General features: G+C 60.1%; 1 protein-coding gene across 1 annotated transcript in view; it reads left to right on the top strand.

Annotated features, from left to right (window-relative positions):
* STUM (stum, mechanosensory transduction mediator homolog) overlaps positions 1–22,903 on the top strand; it is a 41,097-nt gene that overhangs the window by 16,331 nt on the left and 1,863 nt on the right. The window lies entirely within an intron of this gene.

The raw sequence follows: 22,903 nt of genomic DNA, 5'->3' as shown, positions 1-22,903 counted from the left end.
AGACCTGCGCTTGCAGAGGTGGCAGGAGAGGAAGCCTTCACCCCGCTGCTCCCCGCCCTCCCCCATCCATTCTCCACCCGCCCCGGCCTGCCTCACCTGCTCCCCGTGTGCTGACCAGTGGGAGGCACAGGCCGGGATGGAAGAAGGGAGGGGAGAGGTTGGGTGTTGGCTCCTCCAGCCCTGACCACGACCATGGCCTCCGTCCTGCAGTCCTCCCTCCACCCCAGCCCTCTCCGGACTCAGACAGTGTCCCCTTCCCTCTCCCTTCCCCTTCAGGCCCAGGGGTGGGAATGGCCTCCGCTGCTTCTAATCCCTAGCATCTCATCTCCCGTGGGCTCCCTGGTTCCTCCTGGGCCTGTGAGAATAGTCCCTTCAGCAGGCCCGGGGCTCAGGCCTCTGTTTCCTGCAGGGACGCCCACTGGCACAGAGGTGTTTGTTTCTGGCACCCTAACTGGGCTGTGGGACCCTGACCACCTCCTGGCAGCACTGTTGCCTCCCACCCCCACCCCATGCCTCCCTAGTTTTCCTAAAGAGGTTGGTTTCTCACGTCTTCCTCCTGGAAGCTCTGGAACAGCCAGCACAGGAGCCAGAGCGCCTGCCGGCTGCCGAGCGTGGGCGTCCAGCTTCCAAATGGCTCTCCTCGTGAGATGCCGTGCTCCCATGGGGCCGGGGGAGGGGCTGGGGGGCCGGGGCAGGGGCTGCAGGCATGCTGAGCTCTAAGGGCCCCAACCGGCACTCTTCCTCCTGCGACTTCCTTTATGGGTTTCCATGTTCTTGCTTAACGCAGGCACCAGCCTCAGCCCCTCCCTGGGCAGCTCTGGCCCCTGTGCTTGGCCCAGAGATCTGCCCACCTGCCCACCTGCCCCGCGCACTCCCCAGCCCTGACCATGGGAAGCCCAGATCCCCGGCAGCTTTGTGGCTCCAGGAGCCACTGCCCTCCTTCACCCTGGAGCCCTGTCTTATCTCACCTGCTCATGGCTCGGTCCACCTGTCCCCTTCCCCTCACACGCGTCCGCAGACCGGCCGAGCTTCCAGAACCAGCTCGCCATTCTCAAGCGACTACGGGATACGTTTCCATCTTCCTGATCATTTTGGAAGATGCAACACCTGCTGGCCTGTGTCCTCCTTACCCTTCCTGCGCTGAAAGGACATTGAAAGCAAACCCCATCCCAGTCCCGGTACTTGCCACGCCCTAGGACCCACCATTTTGCTCTTTGTCCTTCATTTCCTTCTGCCCCCCCCCACCCCCGCCCCCCCCATGACAGTGATGGCGAACCTTTCGAGCTCGGCGTGTCAGCATTTTGAAAAACCCTAACTTAACTCTGGTGCCGTGTCACATATAGAAATTTTTTGATATTTGCAACCATAGTAAAACAAAGACATATTTTTGATATTTACTTTATGTATTTAAATGCCATTTAACAAAGAAAAATCAACCAAAAATAATGAGTTCACGTGTCACCTCTGACACGCGTGTCATAGGTTCGCCATCCCTGCTCTGTGGAGATGGAGATCAGCTAGAGAATAAAACGGTCTGTTCACAGTTTGATCTTATTCTTCCACTCGCAACAAGAGCGTCGCGGTTCGAGTTGGAAAAGCCCCAATGACTCCTTGTTGTGAGAAGAGTCATCAAAATACGCCCAGCGCGTTTCGTCTTTACAAAAGACGCCAACCCTTAGTGCAGCATCGACGCAAAAGGACCCCCTCTGGTGCCATCCCGGCGACACTTTGAGACGCGCACACGTTCCAGCTGGACAGGCCGCGCCCGGCCTTCCCCTCGCGTGGGATTTGTGCGCAGCCTCTGAGACGCGGGTTTTGTGAGTAGAGAGCCAGCGGGGCTAAGTCACAGCGGCTGAAGTCCTGAGTTAACCATGGGACTGTCCGCACGTGGGGAAGGCATCACGCCAGGGCTGTGGGCTAGAAAGGAAGAGATCAGTGTCAGCAAGGCAGGTCTCTACACAGTCCCCTCACCAGGAGGGCTTGGTGTCGTTTTCCAGAATAGATCGAAAGTGCAACCTCTTTTTAGGAAAAGAAACCAGAGTCACACTTCACTTTCCCAGATTCAGCCCTCGGCCCCGTGAAGCCAGGGCCAGGGCCCTTGTCCCTGACTTCGGCCGTCGCGTCACGAAGCTCACTTGGTGTTTGTTGCCACCCGTATGCTCACTAATGCCCAGAAGGAAACAGATTTCAGGTTTTTCTAAGTGGGTTCTGGCAATTTGCTATTTTAAAAATACTTGTGAGACCTTTACAGTTGCCATGGTGATGTAATTTCCATAAACATGATATTTGTGGGGATTTTTGCACATTAAAGGCTGGGGTTGATACGCCGAGTGGGGCGGGGGGTGGGGGGGGGTAGGTGGTGAATTTGGCAGCCGGCCCATTGCTGCTTCCCTCGCAGGCTGCAAATCTGGTTCCGAGAGCGCGAGTTTATGGAGAGTCCTGGCTCCAAACGGCACCGTGGGCACGAGAGGCTGCTGGGAAGACCTGGGGGGAGAGGCCGGCCGCTCCCTGGACGAGGCCACAGGGTGCTGGGCCCTGGGCGCCCTGGCTGCTCGGTGGTCCTGCCCAGGCCAGGTGACCGGCAGTCTCTCCCCAAACCTCGGCTGCACAGAGCCTGCGAGGACGGACACCCTGGAGCTGCCCGAGGGACGTAAGGAGCCTGAGGGCTCCTTTCTCCTCCTGTGCAGATTCGTCGGGAAAAACCCCCCTTTCGTGCATGACACGCTGCAACGCTGAACACCCGCAATGGGAAATGACAGGAGGGAAAAGCACAGCAGTATCAGCCATAAAGGAAACATGGGTGAGAAGCGGGCAGCTTTATAGCCGTCCTGAATGCCGGTGGTTGAGCAAGAGCAGCTTTAATTAGAGAAAGAGGCAGACGGTCCCGAAGGCACCCGGCTTCCTCTTATCCGAGACGCTGGGCGGCTGTTGGGGCTCCGTGGGGCTTCCCTGAGCTCCGTTACCCTTCCTTCCCCAGCAAACGGAACATACAAGGGGGTCAGGGGAGACGCAGAACAAACAGAGAGAATTTTCTAATAACGAAAAGCGCTTTGGAAGAGAAATGACCGTAAAAGGAGTTAAAGGCGGGAGTGCCGGCGAGGGCTCGCTGGCGGGTAATTGAGCACCTGGGCGCAGCGCGGGCTTGCATCATGCGGAATTGTGAGTCAGGCGTAATAATTACTAGAAAGCCATGGTGTGGACTGTCACAACGTGTGCAGCGCCGGAAATTCGAACAGGGCCCCTGAGGAGGACGTGTCAGACTTCCTGCCTGAGGAGTGCTCCTCGCCGCTCCCTGACAGCCACGCTGCGATGCCCCGGAGGGGCTGTGTGTGCACACCTGGTGTGTGCACCTGTGAGCCTGCACACCTGGTTCTTTGCATGTGTGTGCATGTGTGAGCCTGCGCACCAGTGTGCACAGACATGTGTGAACCTGTATGTCTGGTGTGCACATGTACACGTGAACCTGCACACTCACATGTACATGCATGTGTCAATGTGTACATCTGTTGTGTACACACATGAGCCTGCGTACATGTGTGCACCTGCACACCTGGTGCCTTGCATGTCTGCACACATGTGAGTCTGCAGGTCTAACGCGTGCATGTACATCTGCATACTTGTGTGTGAACGTGTACACCTGTTGTGCATACACACATGATCCTGCATACACGTATGTGCATACATAGGTGAGCATACACCTGGTGCCTTACATGTGAATCTGCATGTCTAGTGTGTGAGTGTACATGTGAATCAGCATACTTGTGTGCGAACATGTACACCTGTTATGTGTACACACATGAGCCTGCACACATGTATGCATACAGGTGTGAGTCTGCAAAGGTAGTGCATGAGTATGTGTGAGCCTGCACAGCCAGTGCCCAAATGTGCACAGGACAAGGGTTCGTGCAGAGGCTTGCACACGTCTGAAAGGCGAGAGCACCAGCTCACGGCTGACGGTCTCGCCCTCACGCGGGAAAAGGCCAGGGGACAGTCCAGTCTGCAGGCTCTGGCGACAGCAGCCGCTGCTACCGCTGCCGCCTTGTGGTTTAACTGTGTTTATCGAAAAACAGAGAGCGATGAGCGAGAGACGTTACAGGACGTTTTGTGTTTCTAGAGTTGTGAGGCGCCGGGTAAGGCTCGTTCCAGGGCGAGCAGGCCGAGGCCTGAGGCTGCGGGTGGAAGGCGGCCGCTCTGCCGCTGGGCTTCCCCGCCTGGGACGCGGATGTGACGCCGTCAGCCTTGGGGGGAGCCCGTCTAGGCCAGGCGCCAGCCTCAGGGACGCTGTCCAGCTGCTCGGAGGGCAGCCAGGCATTGACTTTGGCCTGAAATGTCCCGAGGAGCGTGACGTGGAACGCTGCCCAAGGTGGTTCACCGCCCCGTCCTGAGTGGGAACCTCAGTGCCTGCAGCTGGCCCGGCCTCCTCCCTTAACGCACATTTCACTTAAAACTGAAAAAGCCCCAGTAGCCGGCAGCAGGGCGGGGCCGGGCAGCAGGGAGGAGGCAGCAGCCAGGCCCCCTGCGGCCACTGCCCTGCTCTGGGCAGGAGCAGTGTCCTTCGATGGGGGCTCTGCCCTGGGGCCAGGCACCGATGCCGGGGTGCTGTGCCCCGGGGGTCACCTCCTAGGACACTCCCCCCACTCCAGGGTCAGGAAGGCCAGGCCGCCCTTGCCCCCCTGCCAGGAACGAGAAGATTATATTCTCTGGGAGGGAGAAGTAGAAGCAGAACCGCCTGCCGCCCTGCCCAGAGTCGGGGCCTGGGGGGGAGACAGCCCCCGTGGGTGCAGAGCAAAGGGCATTTGGGGATGTGGAGCCAGGGGCCCAGGCTTCGTTTATTTATTTTTGGGGTGCTTCCCTAAACGCTGGGACCTTTTCCTGGGTATAACTTCCTTATTTTGCTGAGGGTCTAGATCCCACTCTGCTACTGGATAACTGTGTGAGCCAGTTAACTAACCTCTCTGTGCCTCCGTTTCTTTATTGGCAAATGGGATAATAATAGTACCCACTTCGTAGGATTCTTTTGAAGGTGAAATGAGCAATTGCATGTAAAGTGCCTAAAATTGTGCTTGGACCATAGTTAGGATTACAACTTATTCCCTAGTTCTGAAGGATACCTGTATTTAAATCCCCGCCTCCCCCCACCCCCGCCCCCACACACATACCCCAGCTTCTGGTAACTAGGAGTTTGGCCTTTTCTTGCTTCAAAGATTCCACATGTAAGTGAGATTATTTCTCTTTCTGTGTCTTATTTCACAGCATTATAGCCTCAGGTTTCATGCATGTTGTCACAAATGGCAGGATTTTCCTCCTTTTAAAGGCTGAACTACACAGATACAGATATACTAGAGGCCTGGTGCATGAAATTCATGCATGGGGTGGGGCAGTCCCTCAGCCCGGCCTGTAATGACGCCAGTGCCCCGTGCCCCGGCCTGCCTCTGGCCAGAGGCCTGCCTGCCCTCCCTCCGTGGGCTGGGGCACGCCGGATGCTGGGGCTTGTCACCTGAGGGCGGATCCAGCCGCGCTGTTCACCCGCCACTCCTCCCGTCAGGGCTGACAGGACCAGACACTCCAGTGGCGGGGCTGAGGGGACTAGGTGGGGACTGGGTGCTGCCATCTTGGTGACGGAGTGACGGTTAATTTGCACATTACCCTTTCATTAGCTAGGATCATATTTTAAAGTCCATTCATTCATTCAGGTTGTTTCCATGTCGCGACTATAATGCTGCAGTGAACAAGGGAGAGCAGCTGTCTCTTCCAGACAGGGGTTTGGTTTCCTTTGGGCGTATCCCAGACGTGGGGCTATGGATCATCTGGTGGTTCTAGTTTTAACTTTTTGGGGAAACTCCATGCTGCTTTGCATAATGGCTGCACCTGCATAACTATCTCCACCTGCAGTGCTCGAGGGTTCCTTCCTGCCACCCTGACCCCCACTCGTTAGTTCCCATCTTTCTGCTGACAGCCAGGTGTCAGCAGACAGGTGTGCGGTGACATCTCCTGTGGTTGTGATTCGCACTCCCTGCCATGAGCGATGCTGAGCTTCTTTCACAGCCCTGTCCCGTCCGCGTCTTCTTTAGAGAAATGTCTGTTCAGCTCCTCTGCTCATTTTTGTGTTAATCCTCACCTGAGGGTATTTTTCCATTGATTTTTAGAGAGAGTGGAAGGGAAGGAGGAGAGGGAGGGAGGGAGGGAGGAAACTTGCATTTTCTAAAAAGAAAGAGAGAAGGAGAGAGAGAGAGAGAGAGAGAGAGATAAGAGAGACATATCAATTGGTTGCCTCCCACACGCAACCAGTTCAGGGATCAAGCCTGCAACCCAGGCATGTGCCCTTGACCGGGAATCAAACCCACAACCCTTTGGTCTGTGAGCCGATGTCCTAACCCCTGAGCCAAACTGGCTAGGGCTCGTTTTTTAATTGTTTAAAATTAAATGTCATTATTATCATCCTTGGAACTGGAACTGGGGTGAAGCCAGCCCTCCCAACGACTAGTAGGTCTGAGAGGAGCCATGTGGTGCGAGCCCGTGGGCAGACTGAGACCCATGGGCAGGACTGGGCCGCAGCGCTGCCCTCCAGGCTGGCCCCTGCCCGGCTCGCCGCAGGTGCGCGGGACAGAATAGCAGCCGGGAACGCGGCGGGGGTGCGTCCTGAACCTCCGAGAGCGTGAGAACCTGGGACACTTGCTAACGGTCCAGTCCAGTTCCACCTCCCAGTCTCGTTTAGCTTAGGAGGGCGGGGTGGGGCCGGGGGACTTGCTTTTCTGAAAGAAACCCCATTGGAGAGAAGCTCTTGGGAGCCTCATGGGGGGCGCTCTGTGGCCCCGAAGCCAGGGCTACGCAGCCGTCTCTAGGAAGAGGTCGTGGCTGAAGCATGTTTAACTTGGGGCCTCTCTCCAGGGAACAGAAATCCTAAAAGGAGCCCCCAGGACAGGCCCACAGCCTGCTGGTCCTGGGGGCGGGGGGTCAGCACACGTCAGGGCCTCTCCTCTCCTCAGCCGAGGGGTCCCTGCCCGGAGGCCGCCCTCAGGAGCCGTGCGCAGAGCCACAGGTGTCCTTAGCCAGGATGGGCCCTCCGTCTGCCCACGGCCGTCCCCCCAGCTCTGAAGTGGCTCCTCTGTTGGGGTCACTGGAGGCTCGAATTGCGGCCCAGAAACCAGCTGCTGGTGTGGCCGAGGGGCCCAGGAGGAGACTGCGCGGTGAGTGAGGAGGAATGTGCTTTTACGGAGCTGGGCGTTTAAAGAAACTTCTGGGGTTTGTCTCTTAGCAACAGGCCCATCCAAAGCACACGGCACTGTCAGAGCATCCAGCGATGCCCTCAGCACCATGTAAAACACAGAGAAGATTGAGGCGGAGGAGGGACCTTCTGAACTAGCGCCTCCTGCAGGTGGAAACCTCGGGCCCTGAGCAGAGGCAGCAGCTGCTGATCTACCAAGCACGGCAAGCTCTGGGCGAGGCCGCACGCCATGTTTATTCGGCCCGCGTTAGCCCTGAGCCCGACATGCTTGGTCTCGACCAAGAGGGACCATCACTAAACCGCCTGCCGCCTCCCCTATCCCCGCAGCCCAGCGCCCCATCACGTCCCGCCTGTGGCTGTGGAGGAAGTGTGTCCCCCCAAATCTGCACGCTGGCCCCCTCGCCCTGCATGTGTCTGTATTTGGAGATGGGCCCTGTAGGGGACCATTAAGGTTTAAACAAGGCTGTAAGGGTGGGGCCCTGGATGGGGTGAGTGCCCTTACAAGAAGAGACACCACGTGAGAGCCGTGAGCTGGTGACCACCGGCAAGCACGGATCTCAGACTGCGCAGCCTCCACGACTGTGAGGAGCCGGCGGTGGTTAAGCCGTCCCTCGAGGTGCTGTGCATGGCAGCCGGGCTGCCTGAGCCAAGCAGCAGGCACTCCTAACATCGGGCTGAAGGAGAGCCTGAGGCACAAAGCGCCCAATTGCCCCGCCCCAGGTTAGACGGGGCAGAGCCAGGTGGGGGCAGAGCCAGGTGGGGGCAGAGCCAGGTGGGGGCAGAGCCAGGTGCCCGTCCCTGGCCCCAGCCGCAGTCCGCTCCACGTTCCACCCGACCCACCACCGCCCGGGCAAGCAGCGCCTTCCTCGGGGGTCTGAGGACCGGAGGAGACCTGGCAGACTGAGCCCTGGGACAGGCCTGGCGGGGAGCAAGCCCTCGGGGAAGGTTGCTGCTCTGCCCAGGCTCACATGGGGGGGGGAAGGGGGGACACTCAGGGAAGGGGCAGAGCCAGGAGCCACCCCCACCTGGAGCTGAGGGTCCCTGAGAAGTAGATTGACCCGCCTGGCTCCCCGGCCAGCTGCTCTCTGGGCCCCTCGCCAGCGGGGCACCCAGGTGGGTGGTGTGGGAGGGAGCAGGATGGAGGTGAGCCAGGTCCCTGAACTCGGCAGCCAGGCTGGGCTGGCCCCTGGGCCGTGGGGAGCTGAGTGGGGGGGCTAAGTGGCAATGGAGACGTGTGGGCAGTGGGTGAGAGCCGGCCACGGGCCAGCCCCCGGCGGCGGTGCCGGTGAGGACAGCGCGGGGCAGCTCTGGGAGCCTATCAGACTTCCCGAAAGGCGTTTCCGACAGGGAGAAAGGAACCAGCTCTCTACAGAGCTGCATGCCGCCCTCAGCCACCCGTTCCGGCCTCAGTCAACCCTCCAGCACAAACCCAGCCCTGACGCCGCCGTCTCCTGCCCTAATAGGAAATGTCTGGTGTGCGTTTCTCCCCAGAGCCTGCCCTGGCGCCCGGCCTGGCCCCAGGCCGCCCTCCCCAGCTCAGCCCCCCTTCATGCTCCTGCTTGCTGAGCCTGTGGAACGCAGTGCACTGCCCGAGGCTGCAGGGCTCGGAGAGGCCTCCTCCACCAGTGGCTCTGCTTCCGAAGTCCATCAGCCGCAGAAGCACTCTGTCTGACCCAGCGGTTCTCAACCTTCCTGACGCCGCGGCCCTTTAATACAGTTCCTCATGTGGTGCTGACCCCCAATGTCACTGTTACAAATTGAACATAATTAAAGCATAGTGATTAATCCCAAAAACAATATGTAATTATATAGGTGTTTTCCGATGGTCTTAGGCGACCCCTGTGAAAGGGTCGTTCGACCCCCAAAGGAGACGCGACCCACAGGTTGAGAACCGCTCACCCGTGCTTCCCTCCTGTGTGTCCCCAAAGGCTCGCAGCGCCTCGCCCGGCGCCCCCTGCAGGTGGAGTGATGGTCTGGCTCCGCTCCGGCCTCATTAGAGGGGTGACAACAGTCAGGTGGCTGCGGGGTGCTGTGAGAGGGACCAGAGCCCTGGGTCGGGGTGGCCCCTGTGTGTCCTGGGGACCCAGCTCTGAGTGCCCCTTGGGGGCCCGGAGCCCCGATTGGCCTTCACACTCTACCTCCCTGTGGACCGGACCTGCTTCATCCGCTTGGCATTCAAGTCAGAGGAGAAGGCGGGATTCTTCCTCCGCTTTCAAGCCGTGACGAGGCTACATTCGGGGAGGAGAGGTCACACGGGACCAGGGCTGCCCACGCTGTGCGGGAGCGGGAGGTCCCAGTGCAGACGCCTCTCGCTGAGGCTGCCACGGACGGGTGAGTTAGTAGACAGCCAAGGTCATTTTTCTTACTGTGGCAAAGTTTTCACAACATAAAATGCACCACATTAGCGCTTTAAGTGCACACTCTGTGGCATTAGTATATTCACGATGGCTGCACCCACCCTCTCCGGAACTTTCTCATCATCCCGGACTGACCCTCGGTGCCCACTGAGTTCCCAGGTCCCTCCCCCTCTCCCTGGTGACCTCATCCTCCTTCCTGTCTCTGGGACCAGACAGTACTTGTTCTCTGGTGACGGCTTATGCGGCCTTAGCCTACTGTGCCCAGGGTTTACCGTGCTGTAGCGTGTGTCAGCGTTTCCGTTTTCCAGGCTGAGTAACGTTCATTGTCAGGACCCACCGCACTCTGTGTATCCGTCCTCTGCTGATGGGCACTTGGGCAGGACATTTAAAAACGCGGTGTTGTTCCAAGGGGCCCGGATATCCAGCTGTGACAGACAGCTCACGTGGTCTCTTGGAGCATCTGGTTGCCTGGGAGGAGGGGTGCCCAGAGTGAAGGTGAGAGGGGCACGGCTTCCCGGTAAGGGCTGTGTGTGGTGGCAGTGAGGTTGACTCCCAGCATCCTTTGCACCCAGAAGACTAGTATAAGCAGGTCCTGGAACCTCATACCTCGGGTGGGTGGCTGGTTCGGAAATGGCAGGTGACCCAGCGATCATTAGTCAGCGAATTGTCAAGGCCGAGCTTCTGGAGCTGCTGAGCCGTCTGGCACCGGGCTGTGGCTGAAGCCAGCACCGAGTGTGTCAGCGCAGAGAGAGGCAGCGAGCCCGCCCCGCCCTGGCCAGTTTAGCTCGGTGGATAGAGCGTCGGCCTGTGGACCAAAGGGTCCTGCGTTCGACTCCGGTCAAGGGCACGTACCTCGGTTGCAGGCTTCTCCCCGATCTGAGGCCTGGTCAGGGCGTGTCCAGGAGGCAACCAGTCGACATGTTCCTCTCACTTCGAGGTCTCTCTCTGTCTTTCCCTCTCTCTTCCACTCTCCCTAAAAATCAATGGAAAAATATCCCTGGGTGAGGATTAACCCCCCCCCCCGCTCCCCCAAAAAGGGCGCCCGGCCCTTGGTGGCACAATTGAACTTCTTAGTTATCCAACCTCCGAACCACCTTTGGACTTCCTGTCATTTGCGATGATAAATGCGTCCTGTCACTTAGGCTAGTTTGAGTTGGTTTGTGTCACTTCCAGCTCAAAGCATCCGAAGGGCCATCAGCTCTGAGTGGCTGGACCCTCCAGTGGGGATCTTGGGAAGCAAAGCATAAACACGGTGAGTCCCAGCCTCGGGATGACAGGGGCCTGCGCTAATTGTAAGCATCGGTGTAAGTACGGAGATTCAGACTCATTGATCGGCTGCCTCCTGCACACCCCACACTGGGGATCGAGCCCACAACCCGGGCACGTGCCCTGACTGGGAATCGAACTTCCTGGTCATAGGTTGACACTCAACCACTGAGCCACACTGCCCGGCTCTTTGGAAAATTTTAAATCATTTCCAAAAGGCTCACCCTAGGTGCAGTGGTTCTCAACCTTCTGGCCCTTTAAATACAGTTCCTCATGTTGTGACCCAACCATAATATTATTTTTGTTGCTACTTCATCACTGTAATGTTGCTACTGTGATGAATCGTCATGTAAATATCTGATATGCAGGATGGTCTTAGGCGACCCCTGTGAAAGGGTCGTTCTACCGCCAAAGGTATCGCGACCCACAGGTTGAGAACCACTTCCCTAGGGGGTGACATTCATTTCCGGAAATAGGTGCTTTGCAGCCAAGGGAAGTGAATGGAGTGGGCGACTAAGCTGAGTATTTGACTCCTGTGAGGTCAGGATGAACTGTGACCCTGAGTCCCGACGTGTGTGTGCGTGGCGGCGGGGGTGGGGGTGGGGGTGGCTCCTGCAGGCGCATGTGCTGACGTGTGCGGGGAAAACAGTCAGCATTGCAGGAACGGCCGTGCTCTTTGAGGTACTGTCTGTGCACCGATTGCTCGCATATCTGAAATGTTTCTGATGTGACTCGGGGAAGGGGATGGGATCTGGTCCCCAAACCCTTTGGGGAGCTTTTCCTGGTCTGTGTTCTGTTTGTGTTCACTTTGTGGGGGGGACAGTCCGGCACATGGAGCGCTCATGCTGCTCACACAGCTCCTTTTGTCAGGCTGTGCCCTGAGGGCTGTCCCCTTCCCAGACCCTGAGGGGGGGAGCGACTTCCTGGACCGCACAGCCTCCCAGAAGCCGGCTCCTGCTCCCTTCCCGACGGCAGAGTGGTGCCGGCCCAGGCATCCTGGGCTGAGTTCTGCCGGGTGCCAATCACACACCATGAGCAAGAGCCAGCCCCGAGCGGGTGCCCCAGGGGGTGGCGACGGCTGAGGCCACCGGGTAGGGCTGGGGCCGGGGCATGGCTCCACTTACCTGTGCCAGGCCGCCTTTCCGAAGCAGCCGGGGTGCAGGCTGCCTGTCTCCGGGGCTCAGCCGCTCCTCCCCTGCAGGGACCGGGGGAGCCCACCTCCTGGGCTTATGGAACCAGCTTCTCAGCGAAGAGGGTCCCCGTGGCCGTGTTTCTGTGCTGCTGTGTGCAGCCCCTGGGAGGGCGGGGCAGGGGACTGAGGGACCTGGTGGAGACCTGCTTACAAAGGAAGCCAGCCACCCGGGCTTGTCCCCAAGGGCACACGGTCCCCTCAAGGTCAACCACGTCACACCGGAGACAAGGACAGGAGGCCAGAGAAAGTACAAGCCACAGACATGGCCTGTCCTGTTCTGCAGGTCTTAGCGCAGCGGTTCTCAACTTGTGGGTCGCGACCCCTTTGGCGGTCGAACGACCCTTTCACAGGGGTCGCCTAAGACCATCCTGCATATCAGACATTTACATGACGATTCATAACAGTAGCAACATGACCGTTATGAAGTAGCAACAGAAATAACTCTCCGGTTGGGTCACACTGCTGAGTTAGTTTCCTTCCACGTCCAGCGTGGAGTAGGGTTCGGTATCTGAAAGAGGAGCCGCACAACAAATGAGAGAAAAAGGCACGAAATAATTTGGAAATGTCGGGGAGCCAGGCGGGCAAGTCCAACTCAAGGAGAGAGAGAGACTTCCTCCTATGCTCTGGCTGCTCCAACCTTTTATTTGGTCTGGGGCAGCCCTAGGGTAAGGAGGTTTGTCTGGGGCAGCCCTAGAGTAAGGAGGTTTGTCTGGGGTAGCCCTAGGGTAAGGAGGTTTGTCTGTGGCAGCCCTAGGGTAAGGAGGTTTGTCTGGGGTAGCCCTAGGGTAAGGAGGTTTGTCTGGGGCAGCCCTAGGGTAAGGAGGTTTGTCTGGGGCAGCCCTAGGGTAAGGAGGTTTGTCTGGGGCAGCCCTAGGGTAAGGAGGTTTGTCTGGGGCAGCCCTAGGGTAAGGAGGTTTGTCTGGGGCAGCCCTAGGGTAAGGAGGTTTGTCTGGGGCAGCCCTAGGGTAAGGAGGTTTGTCTGGGGCAGCCCTAGGGTAAGGAGGTTTGTCTGGGGCAGCCCTAGGGTAAGGAGGTTTGTCTGGGGCAGCCCTAGGGTAAGGAGCTTTCAATGACACACAGATTAGGTTATAACATGACCCTTAGGCAATTTACATGATTAAAGGTAGGGAGGTTGCTTCAGCTACCATTATCTAGATTAACTGGGTGGTACACAGCCCTGACCTTTGCTAGGGCTTCAAGGTTACTAACTTTTGGGGTCTCTGTCTATACTCAGCTAATAAAGACAGTAAATGGTTTCTAGCATCACACCATGAGGAGCTGTATTTGAAGGGCCAGACGGTTGAGAACCACTGCCCTGGAGGGAAGCCCCGACCAGGGCGTCCTTCCCAGTGAGCAGGCAAAGCAGCTCCCTGCCCAGGACGCTGGGACACCGGGCAGGGGCGGGGGGGGAGGGGGTGAAGGGAGTTGGGGGTGGTGTGGAGGCGGACGCTGTGGTTCTTGTTTGGCAGCAGGACATGGTTCAGGCTCCAGAGATTTAGGGGGCACACGCTCATGCTCAGGCGCTCCCTGTCTGGCTGGGGACTCCCACAGGCCCGGCAGGCACACCTGCGCCTGCGGCCCGGGCCCTGCGGGTGGCCCGCGTGCTGCTGGGCGGGACAGCTTCCTGCCAGGGCCCCGGGATCAGCACACGCCTGACGTCGCTGCTCGGGCCCAGGGACGCGCCACACTTGCAGGAGGGCATGTGGCCTTTACGCTGGAAGTAACCCCCTCAAACGGGCTTCACCAACAGGGATTTGCTGGCTCGAGTACCGGGTGTGGCCCCCCCCCCCTCTGTGCTGTCCCGGACACACGGGAGCTGCAGGTGCCTGGACAGGGCAGGTGCCCAGGGGACACCGCGTCGCCACACCAGGAACAGGGTTTGCATGTTACTCCCCTTTACGTCCCAGCACCGGGCACCGCCTGGAACACGCAAGCCTTCAGCGAGGGTTTAAAATGAACAGATCGCCACGGAGGCATCCACTAACAGTGGTTCTCAACCTTCTGGCCCTTTAAATACAGCTCCTCATGTGGTGACCCAACCATACAATTATTTTCGTGGCTACTTCATAACTGTCATGTTGGTACTGTTATGAATCGTCATGTAAATATCTGATATGCAGGATGGTCTTAGGCGACCCCTGTGAAAGGGTCGTTCGACCGCCAAAGGGGTTGCAGCCCACAGGTTGAGAACCGCAGCTCCAGGGCCTCCTGGGAGCTCGGGGTGCCCTGTCACAGCCCCAGCCGAGCCCCACGACCTTGCCTTTTCTCCTGTGCCCGTGCCTGTGTGCCGCCTGCCCCCTCGGATGCTCGCTGCTCCCGCCTTCTCTGCGGCCAGTGAGAGGCCGTTTGCCGCCGGCCTTGCGGAGCCGGCCCTGACAGGTGCCTGAAACGCTTCAACTGGAAAGAGAATTTTTTTTTTTTGAAAAAACGACCTATCACTCTGCACGGCAAACTGTTTTTATTTTGCTTCGTCCACTGCAGCTCTCGTCCACATACATGATTACCTGTGATCGTCCCGCGCAGTGTGCAGGCTGCTGTTGTAATTTCCCTGGGAGCACCTGCCCAGTCGCTGCGCAGCCATCCTGTTTGTGCTTGTCACCAGCCGCCGACGCCGGGGCCTGTGGGCGGGTGGCGCGCCTCCCTGCACGAGGCCGCCGTGAGCCCACGGTCGTGCGTTTGTTAGAAGGCGAGGAGGCGCCGCTGGCCACCAGCCACTCCGAGCGGGCGTCAGGGAGACCTGGTTTCCTGCCAGGGTCCTAGCGCAGGGTCTCCTCCAGCAGAGGCTGCGGGGCGCCTCCCCCCCCCCCCCCCGAGCCTGGGACCGGGGCTCCGTGTGCTCCTACGCCCCTCACTCCATGCACTCTGTGTGCTAAGCGCTCTCCACGCCCGAACAGCCCTCGCACCCCCGCTGCCTGGCAGGCTGCCATCAGTATCGTCAGCTCATGGTGGGGAAACTGGGGGCCAGAGGAGCGCGTCACTGTCAAGGCCTCGGGCCCTGGGCTGGTGCGGCCGGAACTGGGCCTGGCCTCCTGCTGCTCCGCTCTGTCCCCGGTGATGCTGCTCCGCCCCGCGGCCGGCCACACAGGGGTGGGTTCTGTGCCTGGCGTGTCCTCCTCCTGACCGGGACACCCGGGTCCACGTGGACTTAGCCCGGCTCCTGGCGCCTGGCAGGTGCGTCAGGAACGCTACGTGGACACATGGGAAACGAGGGATGGAAGACCGGGAATGAGTTTAAGGAACAGGCGGCTCTGTGCCAGGACCACAGGCTCCGGGCCCAGGGGCGTGATGGGAACTGCTCCACGGCCACCCACACGCCACGGCCCACGCCCCAGGGCTGTCCTCCCGCAGGCCCGGGTGGCCACAGGGGGCACCTGCGGACACCCCCACAGCACCGGGATGGCCCAGCCCTGGCACAGGTGCCTGCACACGTGGTGGCCGCAGACCCCAGGCGGCCTGGTCCCCGCGCCCGAAGCAGCAGGAGAGAGTTACCCGCTGTCCCTGGCTCAGCGCTGAGCGGGCGGTAGGCCCGTCGTCCGTGCGGCTTGCATTTGGGTGACTGGATGCGGGTCCCCCGTGAACCCAGAGGTCTGGGCCTCGCCCCCAGGGGAAGGACACCCGCTGAGGCAGGGTGGGCGCAGGCCTCGGGCTCCCCCCTCCGTTCCTGCAGCAGCCGCTCCCTGAGGGCCTGGGGCTCCCGGGCCAGGGTCTCACTGCGCTGGCTCAGGCTCCTGGCGGACTGTGGGCAGAGCCGCTGCCTCAGTCTCAGTCCAGCCGTCCGACCGTGGGAACCATCTCGCCCGGTGCGCCCGCAGGAGATGGAGTGTGCTGTCTCCTCTCACCTGTCGCCTGCTGCCCTGGCCCTTCTTTCCCCCGAGTGACCCCCTCAGCATCGTCCTGCGGAGAATGGGAGGGCACAGCCCAGCCTCAAGGTCTCAGTGCCAGCCAGGCTCCCGTTCATTACACACCACCCTCCCCACCCCACCCAACCCAACCCCATCCCTCCCACCCTACCCCCCGTCCCCCCATCCCATCCCTCCCACCCCATCCCCCACCCCACCCCACCCCATCCCATCCACCCCACCCCATCCCATCCTACCCCATTCTCTCCCATGAAACCCACGCTCAGAGAGGTTACGTCATAGTCAGGTCACGGCCTCGTCGCTAACGGGTCGGCGGTGGCAGGATGGCCACTAGGACCTGTTCCTGCGCTGGAGACATGCTTTCCATATGCTCACGAGGGGTGTCCCATGGGCTGGGCCCCTGCGGGTGTCTGTGTGCTGTGGGTGGTGCACTGGTGGGGGCACAGGGCGAGGGTGAGGGCGGGTGTCTGTGTGCTGTGGGTGGTGCACTGGTGCGGGCACAGGGAGAGGGCACGGGCGGGTGTCTGTGTGCTGTGGGTGGTGCACTGGTGCGGGCACAGGGCGAGGGCGAGGGCGGGTGTCTGTGTGCTGTGGGTGGAGCACTGGTGCGGGCACAGGGTGAGGGCCCGTGTGGGTGTCTGTGTGCTGTGGGTGGTGCACTGGTGGGGGCACAGGGCGAGGGTGAGGGCGGGTGTCTGTGTGCTGTGGGTGGTGCACTGGTGCGGGCACAGGGTGAGGGTGAGGGCGGGTGTCTGTGTGCTGTGGGTGGTGCACTGGTTCGGGCACAGGGAGAGGGCACGGGCGGGTGTCTGTGTGCTGCTGCGGGTGGTGCACTGGTTCGGGCACAGGGTGAGGGCGAGGGCGGGTGTCTGTGTGCTGTGGGTGGTGCACTGGTGCGGGCACAGGGCGAGGGCGAGGGCGGGTGGCGTGGGAGAACTGGAGGGCCCGGATGGGGGACGTACAAGAGCTGTGCTTTGACTTGCACGGTCTCTCTCGGTTGCATAGTCTGTCTGCTCTCGGCAAGCTCCTCGCTGCCAGGAGGGGGTCCTGAATGAGGACACCACTGTCCTCACAGAGCTGCAGCCTCGGACCCTGGGCCGGCATCCCAGACTCACACCCCTTCGCCCTCTCAGACACCTCGTCTCGCTCAGGGGGTCTGAGCACCTTCTCCTCACCCTCTGCCCCCGAGGTTGTTGAGCTGAGAAACCAGGCAGTGCCTCCCCCAAAATCTCTCCTCCCCTTTCTGCCCCGCCCCTTTTTATTTTAAATATTTTTACTGATTTCCAAGAGGAAGGGAGAGGGAGAGAGAGACATCAGTGATGAGAGAGGATCATCGATCAGCTGCCTCCTGCACGCCTCCCACTGGGGATGGAGCCCGCAACCCCGGCAGCAATCCAGGCCTGTGCCCTGACCGGGAATCGAACCCTGACCTCCTGGTTCATAGGTCGACGCTAAAACCACTGAGCCACATGCCCGGGCACCTGCCCCGTTTCTTAAGGAATCAGAACAGAAGGTGTAAAGCGCAGGCGTCGAGCCCCAGGAGGTCCGAGCCCTCATCGTCTCCGGCTCGAGTAGCCATGGGCGCATCGGCCTGTGCACTTTCAAGCTATTCTGATTCTTCCTTCCAAGCACTTTCGTCCGGAATCATTTGTGAACTTGTACTCACTCCTCTTGCCTTTCCACTTCCATTTCCCGTTGAAATAACGGCACGTGATGAGGAGGTGATGCCCGCAGCTCGGAACTGGACCTCGGGGTGTGGGCCTAGCGAGGTGTGCTGTCAGCACGACCCCCACTGCGTCTGGTGCCCCTGAGGTGTGAGAATGGAAGCTTAGGGGACTGAGCTTGACCCTGAACATGACCTCCCACTCCTCACGTCCTGGCTCTGCCCTGGCAGCAGGCGGCAGTGGGACCTGTGTGCAGGGAGTGGCTTGTCCTTCCCTATCGGCTGGGAAGTCCGGCCACGCCTCCCTTCCGATTCCTTCCTGCCCTGAAGCTCCGTTCAAGGTTGTGCTGGGAAGAGGGCTGTGCTGGCCCGTTAGGCGTGGCTCAATGGTCAGCGTCGACCTATGAACCAGGAGGTCAGGGTTAGATTCCTGGTCAGGTCACAGGCCCGGGTTGCGGGCTCCATCCCCAGTGAGGGGCGTGCAGAAGGCAGCCGATCGGTGATTCTCTCTCCTCATTGATGTTTCTCTCTCTCCCTCTCCCTTCCTCTCTAAAATCAATAAAAATATATATATTAAAAAAAAGAGGGCTGTGCCCCCCCCTCACCCCAGGAGGAGTGAGAGGACACCCAGGTGAGTCAGTGGCTGCAGAGCCGCCTGCAGGTGCGTCTGGCTCTGACCTTACTTACTGGCCCGGGTCCCAGGGGGGGACTTTGTATGGGGAGCAGCTGCTTCAGAAGACAGCGCTGCCTCCCCCCCACCCCCTGCCCCCGAGTTCCAGGAGGCCCTGAGAGTCCCTTCCCCATCAGCCCCATGGGAGCCCCATGGGAGGCCTGCAGGACGGGACCTGGGGGACCTGAGGGCCGGAGGACGTGTCCAGCCCCAGGCCCCTCCCTGACGGGAGACTGCCAGCCGACTCCTGGCCTCTCTCCAGGGCCCACCAGAAGCGGGTGGGGGAGGGGGAGCCAGGCTGGGGGCCTCCCCCAGGACCCCGTAACTCCAGGCAGAAGGGACCCAGGCTTCCCTTCCTGCCGCCTGCGCCTGCATCTGGGCCGAGCCGTGGGCTCCTGGGAGCCGGTGACCTCAGCGGGAAGGCGGCCGGGGGCTGTGGTCAGAGCCTGCGGGGCCTTCGCTGAGTCTTCGTGGGGTGGGGGTCCCGGGAGGACGGACACAGAGCACACGCCCTGCCCAGGTTCTGGGGGTTCTCACATGCCCTCGGTGACTGACGCACAGCTCACTGTCCTCCGTGCCAGCTGGTGTTGGCGGGGCCCTGACGCCCCAGGCACTTGCTCAAGGCCTGGCCCCTGCCTGTCCCCAGAGGGTCACCCCGCCCCCCACCACCCAGCACTGAGCCCCGTTGGGGGCTGTGCACAGTGAGGGCCGGATCGTGGGCTCCTTCCTGCAGGTCGGGTGTCTCCTGCCCTGGCTCTGCGAGGCCGATCTCCCACGGGATTTGCAACCCCGACTGCCCGTTGAAATCAGGTCGGGGATGCGTTATTCTTAACCAGCAATCCCTGGACCCCGCTGGGCCTCCGGGGCCTGGAGGTGGGGCCTGGAACCGGCTTTTGAAACACTCAGCCCGAGGTTTCTGATGCACAGACCGGCTGGAATCTGCTGTAGCTGCCCCACCCCCACCCTCACCGTCTCATCTGATCAGGACCCCTGACACCCGTGTCGCCCCCGTCGGGTCCCACTGTCACCGCCCCTGCCCGGCAGCTTCTCCTCGCAGGTGAACACGCTGACGCTTCTCCCGGGACTCAGATGCTGGTCCTCATTCTCGCCTCTGACCCCTGATATCCGCTCCTGTCCGTCCGTCATTCCTTCTCTCAGACTGGCCGCTGGGCCGGGCAGGTCCCTCCCCTCTGCAGCGGGGGGGCCCCCCCGCACCTTCTCCCCTCCCGCACCTGACGCCTCCCTCAGTGCCCCTCGTCCCCTTTGTGCTCCCTTTATGCGCTCGCCTAAGAGCTCGGTGTCCCACAGGTCCTTCCTTGCGTTCCTGCCCTCCTGGGGTGACCTCATTCACTTCAGTCCCCATCCCCCCCACCCCCCCCACCCCCCCACCCCCCCACCCCTGTCCCCAGCGGCTCTCCTCAGCGGGTGGACACGCCTCGCCTCTCGGCTTTCCCGCCTGGTTGAGGGCTGCACCTCACCCTGCGCCCTGGCCCCGCCTTCCCGTCTCACAGCTGGCCGCTGACCCTGGGGACACGGCCTCCCCTTCCTCCGGGGGTCCTTCCCACGGTCTCCCCCACTGCCCTTCCCACGGGATTTCTGCTGCGTCCCTCCTCCCAGCCTTCCTCACCCCTCCCGACGTCCTCCCCTGGGGGCCACAGCCCTTGGGGGCCACAGCCCTTGGGTACAACAGCCCTTGGGGGCCACAGCCCTTTGGACCATAGCCCTTGGGGCCACAGCCCTTGGGGGCCACAGCCCTGGGGGCTGGTTCTGAAACAGCCCTGGCTGCATTGTTCCCTGTGGAAACCCTTCCCAGGGCTGCCAGCTGCCTGGCGAGGAAGCCTGGCACGTGGGTCCCACGCCCGTCTGACCCCTGCCCACCTCAGCCTCGTTCTTCCATGTTTTTTTAAACCCAGGTCTGAGCTGGCCTTGTTTCCTCCCCGTGTCCAGCAGCCCGTGGCCACCCAGCCCCCGCACCTCTGAGCTCCCGGACGTCCACGCGGGTTGGTTCTGGGGCGCCCTTCGCCCTCCCTCCCTGGGCTTTCCAGACCTCGCCCCATCCCGGCCTCTGGCGTCTTCCTGACACGACCACGCGGAATTCCTCACTCTTCCTCTGTGGCCAGTGTTCCCTCCAGAGCGTGCGCTCCCGGGTGGGGGTGGGGATGGGCGTGGGCCAAGCCCCGCCGCCTGCGTGAACTCCGTTCCCAGGACCCCGCACAGGCGCCTGGTCCGTGCTCGTGAATGAGAACGAACACGTCGCTGTTGGGGAGGGCTTTTTATTTATTTACATAATTAATACCTCCGTATGAAATGGTGCTAACACTATTTTTTAAGTTTCCTACTGACTTGATTAAGATGTTTTTATACTATAAATCCACGCACTTAATCCTTCTGTGGCATATGTTACTTTTATATGACAAAAAGGACCTATCACTATTGTTTCTTAATGAAATTATTTATCCAAATTATCATTAATAAGTTCATTAATAATGATGTATCTAAAGTAATGCGACTGCAGGTGTGATAGGTACATGTCGCACAAGTCAGCTGTACACAGTGCGCTTGCACTTTTATAGGCGTCTTACCGTTACCACGACTGCATCGATGTGGCAGCAGAGCGAGTGGTGACCAGAAGTCCCTCCCACACCGCCTGCCTGAGGTTGTCCCCTCTTTCACACGAGTCTCTCTCTCCCCAATTCCTTCTATTGCGGTAAAATCCACACAACGTGGAGCTCACCTTCTCGGCCGTCCTTCAGTGCATAGCTCGGTGTCAAGTGCATCGTCGCCACCATCCATCACAGAACGTTTTTATCTTGTAAATGGAAACTGCTCCCATTAAACCCGAACTCCCCATCTGCCCCCCTCCCCGCCCCCGGCAGCCGCCGTTCTACTTCCTGTGGATGGATGTGACTCCTCTGAGTGCCTCGTACACGTGGAACCCACAGTCTTTGTCTGTTTGTGACCGGCTCCTTCCACGTTGTAGCGTGTGCCAGAACTCCCTTCCTGTTCAAGGCTGAATACTCTCCGTGGTGGATCTACCACATTTTACTTACTCGTCCCTCCATCTATGGTCGACGGGCCGCCTCCATGATTAGCTGTTGAGAATAACTCGCTGTGAACAAGGGAGTGCAGGTGCCCTGGGAGACTGTTTTCAGTTCCTCTGGGAATCAATTTTTCGAGGAACCGCCCTCCTGTTTCCCAGGGCAGCCATCCCAGCTCCCCTGGTTTCCAATGTGCTGAGGCAGCGCCCTGACCGAGGCGAGGGCAGGCTCTACACCAGGCAGGTCTGGGTCTGAATCGGGGCTGTGCCCTGTGGGCAAGGCTTTCAGCCTCTCCGGGCTTGTTCCCATCTGCAGAGCGGGGGTGCCAATGACCACCTCCGGGGATGGAATTGTCCCCCATCTGTAGAGTGGGGGTGCCAATGACCGCCTCCGGGGCTGGAATTATCCCCCATCTGTAGAGTGGGGGTGCCAATGACCACCTCCGGGGCTGGAATTGTCCCCCATCTGTAGAGTGGGGGTGCCAATGACCACCTCCGGGGATGGAATTGTCCCCCATCTGCAGAGCGGGGGTGCCAATGACCGCCTCCGGGGCTGGAATTGTCCCCCATCTGCAGAGCGGGGGTGCCAATGACCGCCTCCGGGGCTGGAATTGTCCCCCATCTGCAGAGCGGGGGTGCCAATGACCACCTCCGGGGCTGGAATTGTCCCCCATCTGTAGAGTGGGGGTGCCAATGACCACCTCCGGGGTTGGAATTGTCCCCCATCTGTAGAGTGGGGGTGCCAATGACCACCTCCGGGGTTGGAATTGTCCCCCATCTGTAGAGTGGGGGTGCCAATGACCACCACCGGGGCTGGAATTGTCCCCCATCTGTAGAGTGGGGGTGCCAATGACCACCTCCGGGGCTGGAATTGTCCCCCATCTGTAGAGTGGGGGTGCCAATGACCACCTCCGGGGCTGGAATTGTCCCCCATCTGTAGAACGGGGGTGCCAATGACCACCTCCGGGGCTGGAATTGTCCCCCATCTGTAGAACGGGGGTGCCAATGACCACCTCCAGGGTGGAATTGTCCCCCATCTGTAGAGTGGGGGTGCCAATGACCACCTCCAGGGTGGAATTGTCCCCCATCTGTAGAGTGGGGGTGCCAATGACCACCTCTGGGGCTGGAATTGTCCCCCATCTGTAGAACGGGGGTGCCAATGGCCACCTCCAGGGTGGAATTGTCCCCCATCTGTAGAGTGGGGGTGCCAATGACCACCTCTGGGGCTGGAATTGTCCCCCATCTGTAGAACGGGGGTGCCAATGACCACCTCCAGGGGTGGCAGAGTCCAGGGGATGCTGGTTGAGGGGAGCACAGCGAGCACAGTGTGGCTGAGCTGGGAGCGGCGTCTGTACTTTTGAACTTCAGACCCCCACGTGCTCTTGCTCCTCTCATGCCGTCCTACTTGGGTAGTGTTCTCTTTTAAAAAAACTTTAAAAAAAAATTGATCTTTAGAGAGAAGGGAAGTGAGAGGGATAGAGAAACATCATCCATCAGCTGCCTCCTGCCCGCCCCCCACTGGGATGAGCCCGCACCCGGGCGTGCGCCTGATGGGAATCGAACCAGTGACCTCCTGGTTCATGGGCAATGCTCGGTTCTCAGACACTTCAATCCGCCCAACACTCTGCCCACA

The sequence above is a fragment of the Myotis nattereri genome, assembly GCF_964212035.1.
Source record: "Myotis nattereri genome assembly, chromosome: 20".
Taxonomy (NCBI): Eukaryota; Metazoa; Chordata; class Mammalia; order Chiroptera; family Vespertilionidae; genus Myotis; species Myotis nattereri.
The sequence above is the reverse complement of the archived record's forward strand: the minus strand, read 5'-3'. Positions and strand labels throughout refer to the sequence as shown.